We start from the raw sequence: 5,332 nt of genomic DNA on the forward strand, positions 1-5,332 counted from the left end.
GACGGACAGACAGACATCCGGATTTCAACTCTACTCGTCACCCTGATCACTTTGGTATATCTAACCCTATATCTGACTCTTTTAGTTTTAGGACTTACAAGCAACCGTTAGGTGAACAAAACTATAATACTCTCTTTAACATCTTTGTTGCGAGAGTTAAAAAGAACTAGAAAAAGACATTGACTAAAGTCTGCGTACGACATAAAAAACGGTAATTTAGCATTTTTTTCATTTTGTGTTTTTTACATAAGGCTTCATGTTAAACATTTAAATATAGTCGCGTATATTTTACAAAACAACGTGAAATATCAAAATTGTCAAATTTAGTTATATGAGCAATTCAACCCATATATGTATGTATGAAAACTTTAGAAGAAACAAACCGCGAACTGGTCGACAGTAAAAGTTTGGTCATAGAGATGTATCTTTTTATTTTAAAAGAAGTTGATAACAATCTACACATCCATGCCAATAAGTTAGCGACTGAGTTTGCAGTGCGATCAAAGAGCTGTAAATGACAATTACATAGCAGAACTTCTCGCAATTAACCTCCTTATCAGTGAAAATACCGAAAAGCTTGTTTTGGAGTTCGCTCACAAGTTAAAGATAATAATATACAAAATTTAATTTAAAAGCATTTGTGGATAAACTGAACCTTGGTAGGAAGCACACGGTTCACATTATAAATGAATTACTGCTTTACTATGCTCCACGTCAATTAAATACGCCACCACTGATTTAAGTACAGGGAAGAGCACGAATCGTGCTACAAAAACAAACTGTAATAACTTGCTTTATAATCAATGCATTACATTTAGTTTTTTTATTGTATAGCAAATTTTATTTTATTTTTAACTAGAAAACTATTAATTGTAACCTGAAGAGTTTAAATATGGATTGCCTCAATTACTGATTTAACTGAGTGATTCAATTCAGTCAGATTTCGGGGTTTTGTTGTGTACAACTCTATCTTGACGTAGCCCTATAGAAAACAAGTCTGATGCAATCAGGTCACCTAGGGAGACAGTGTAAATAGCATTGTAATGTAGTGACCGCCTGTTAACTCCAATTTGCGAGTCGAAACGGATATTTTACATTTTTATGTTAAAATAAATTAATTATAAGTGAAAACAATCCACAAATAAAAAAAATATATTTCCAATCACAAGCATTTGTTCAATATTCATGTAAGAATTATTTGAATATTTTACTATAGATACTAAGAAACATAAAAAAAGCGAAAAAGCTGTAGCTGCGAGAGAAATTTCAAGCCTAATCTCAATGGTCAAGTGTTGAAATGATTTGATTGACCATAAATATGCGCGCACAATTGCAAATTTATTCACCAGTACAAATATTATACATTCCAAACACTTTGTAGATATTGGAAATACGCAATACATAAATTTCACTGTTCACAACAAACACTTATTAATTGAGAGTGTTTTCTTGGCTCAATAACCGGGCTACGTACAACAACGGCCACAAATGTTGATATTGACGAAATTAATTTTCGGACACAACAGTTGTTATCAGGAGATCTGATGTATTATATAATCAATTATTATTTAAAATCAGTCGTTACCTAACCGTAATTTTCAATTTCTATTTCAAAATTCTCTAGATATACTAGATATCTTATTACTCATTGCTGGATTAAAAATAAATCTTATTCTTGAACGTAATTTGAATCCATCTTTATTATTTAACGGTACATTTTTAATAAGCAAAAAGATTTAACGCAACCACTTTGACCAGAAAATTTAATTCTATAATTAGTCCTGTTTCAACGTATTCCTACAGATGACCATTGCATTGGAAAGCCATACCAACTATTTGAGCTGGACCAAAAATATTATTCAACTATATTACTATATAAAATTTTGAAACATATTTATAACAAAAATTAATATGCTAATAAAATTAAATAATATAATTGAATGTATACCTCACCCAATATAATATAGTATAAATAAATTAATGAAACTCAGTGAGTATATGATCTTCAATATAAGATAAGGTAAAGTATATAGTTTTTCTACATCTTTTATTAGTTGTTCAATAAAATAACATAAATTTTCAGGCAATATTTATTAGTATTCTCTCGCAATATGTTGCTACCGAGCATTATAGTTTTGTTCACCTAACGGTTGTTTGTATCGCCTAATCGAGAGAGATATGGAGTTATACATGCAATTGAATTTTTAAGAGAAGATAAAATAAATTTTTTTAATGGTAAAGAGTGAGTCTGTTAGATCTAAGCTGTGAGCGGGAAGGTTAAAATTAATATCAGTCAAAAAAATTAACTACAGACTGATCCACTCATGAGTTTTAAAAGAAATATTATATAATCATTGCTTATTCTGCCTGAAGCCTGCCTGAAGCCTGTTGATACATGTGTTACAAATCTTGGCAAATTAGTTACTGTACGAAAACCGTGTAGAGAACAGGAAATTTATGAAGATATGCAGAAGGTTATATCGTCTGTATAATTGCTTCAAAAAGTTGAAGGAAATAAGCCTTGGTTAAGAGATGCAGTAAATAGTTTTGCTAAGGGGTATTATATCTGGGCCATAATTAAATGATTGTTTTAACATATTTAGCTGATATAAGATGTCTACTTCGAAAATGGTGGGTGCATTAATTATAGAAATCGGACATACCACTTGTGCTGATACGGAACAATTTTTGGAGAGTTTGTAATTGGACCTAAAGAATTCAGCTTAGTCATGGTTTGCCTCCTTCCTCTTTGCCACCGCTTACCAGACACTTAAAATCCGACACTTTAAAATTAAGGAAAACATTCACAATGTTGATTTTTTTTTGTTTTTATTTAAAAAAATTACAGTTTCACTTTTTTGTGAGCGGATCGAAACGAAAATTATATATCGTCACCTGAAATGCAAAATAACGTAACAACATTTTCGGAAATTGACAGTGACATGAATGAAATATGAAATAAAGTGGAACATGAGTGAAAAAAAAAATTTWATATTTGTTAAAACTGGTTTATAGCTGAGTGCAGAACCTGAAAATGTTGAACATATGTAATATGTGTTATGTTTGTAATTTGAAGTAGTGAAGCCTAAACAATAAGACACTCAATTTCGAATTTTTTTATAATACGTTATTTTGCATTTCAGGTGATGATATATGCATGATGCTGCGACGGACGTGTGTTAGCGAAATTGAGGAAAAGAATAGAAGCTCTGTTTCTGAAGAGGTAGGGTTTGATTATTGGGTAGTGTAGAGTTGTGGTGTGCAGCATCCTGTATGTATGGGTGATGTCTGTATGAGTGGATCATGTTCGTGTGTATTAGTGGATGGCRTTTTCATGTGTGGCTCGCGGTGATGGTTGTTGGGTAGAGAGTCATCGTCGAAGTTTACAAAATCTCCAAGTTTTGGCGCCTTTTCTGGACTTTTATTTCTGAACATTTTATGAAAGTCCTTTTTATACTCTTCTTTCCGATTCCCATAAACCACACATTTGAGGAGAGCTTGGGGGATAAAATTCCAATTAATACCTTGTTGAGCGTACCTTTGTACAACCTTAGGTGAGACTTGTTTAATAAAATCCACAAACCCTTTTTCCGAGGCACTTTGGACTTCAATGAAGGTTTTACCGTTAGCGCTCATCAGTTTTGATGGGAAGCCGCGTCGCCCGAGGAAGCGAGCGAATGCCGCGAAAAAAAGCCTCCTTTGTCAGATTCGTACACAACTTTAGGTGCGCTTCTTTTGGCGTTCGTATACGTTAGGCTTGAGTTTGTACGCAGATCTTTTATGCCTAAGAATGGGTTAAGAACTAAGAGTGAAATTCTTTTATCAATGGGGTTTAATTCTCTTAATAATAAATAAAGCGGTTGTAGTTTATGCGATCAGAGCGACCTTTGCTTTTAAAGTTTTAGGTGCTTCAATGTATTTCATTGGGGAGATTCCCTTAAATTTATCTTTAAGTCAAATGAACTTTAGTATATAGGCGACAATTCTAAGGGCACAAGGGAACGATGAAAATCGCTCAAGGAGGTCAGTATCATCCAATGTTGTATGAAAGGATATTTTGACAAAGAATCGTTAGATTCTGTTAACCATCGGGGGAGGGTGGTGGCAGGATGCAGCGGCTTTCACCCTCTTGTACATAAATCGGTAGGATTGTCAACACTAGCTACGTGTCGCCAGGTGGCTGATCACACTAGCTCAAGTATTTGTGACGTTCGATTAGATATGTACGTCTTTCATACATATGGTGGGTTTTAAAACCTGGCTAGAACAATTTCAGAATCAGACCAAAGATACAAAATGTATTTTTTCATGTTTAAGGGGGTCTGCACCATGGAAACTAATTTTGCGGGTAGTAGGGCGCCACAGAACTCAAGTCATGGGAGCGTTTTGAAAGGAGCATATCACTTTTATGTGGTCACTGCACAGATCATTTTTCACTTTAATGTTTTAATTTTACTGCAGGTCACTGTTGTTAATCATAAGCGTTTATGTGTCATCGCACAATTCCTTTTTTTTTCTTGTTTTAATTTGTCTTTCTCAGTCATCGACTAACTGTCTTTCAGATTAGACGTTTGTTTTTGCGCGTACGGAGTTTTTTGATTTCGTTCTTTCTCAGCTCAGCCTATCCGCTTTTTCTCTTTTTTTCTGTTTCTGTGCATACGCATACTTTTGTTTACGTGAACTTTAAAAACACGTGCACCATGACCCCGGGGCCACCAAACATTAACGCAAATCGATTTGCGTTATTAGATACTGGACCAAAAAGAAAGAAAAACAAAAGTGATTCAAGTGCCCTTCAAACCGATTTCCCTTTCTGCCTGAAACTAAAGTGAATGATCCAAAATTTGTCGTGATTAAACCAACTGATCTCTCCAAGCCTATCTCATCTTACTCGTGCTTTGCAATTCATTGTGGTATCAAACAAATTAGTAGTGAGGTTCACTCCATTTATACTCTTCGTGATGGAAAACTACTTATCCTTGTAAAAAGCAATAAAATCGCCGAAAAGTTTATAAAAGCAAAACAACTCGAAAATGTGTGGTCTATCTCAGCCAAGCTACACGAATCGCTAAACTACGTGAAAGGTACAGTGTTTGCCCTATTTCTGAACAATGTAGCTGAAAAAGAAATTGTTAAGGAATTAAGCCCCCAAGGAGTTGTAGCAGCATACAAGTTTAAAAAAACTTTCGACGGTAACCTTCACCCCTCCGGAGTCGTGTTACTCACATTTAATCTTTACCATCTTCCCAGTAAGATCGACAATTGCAAATCTTGCCAGCTCCTTGGGCATACGAAAAACAATTGTAAACGGTCACTTCTTTATGAAAATTGT

Source organism: Bactrocera latifrons, unplaced genomic scaffold (genome assembly GCF_001853355.1).
Source record: "Bactrocera latifrons isolate USDA-ARS-PBARC rearing strain unplaced genomic scaffold, ASM185335v1 scaffold_423, whole genome shotgun sequence".
NCBI lineage: Eukaryota > Metazoa > Arthropoda > Insecta > Diptera > Tephritidae > Bactrocera > Bactrocera latifrons.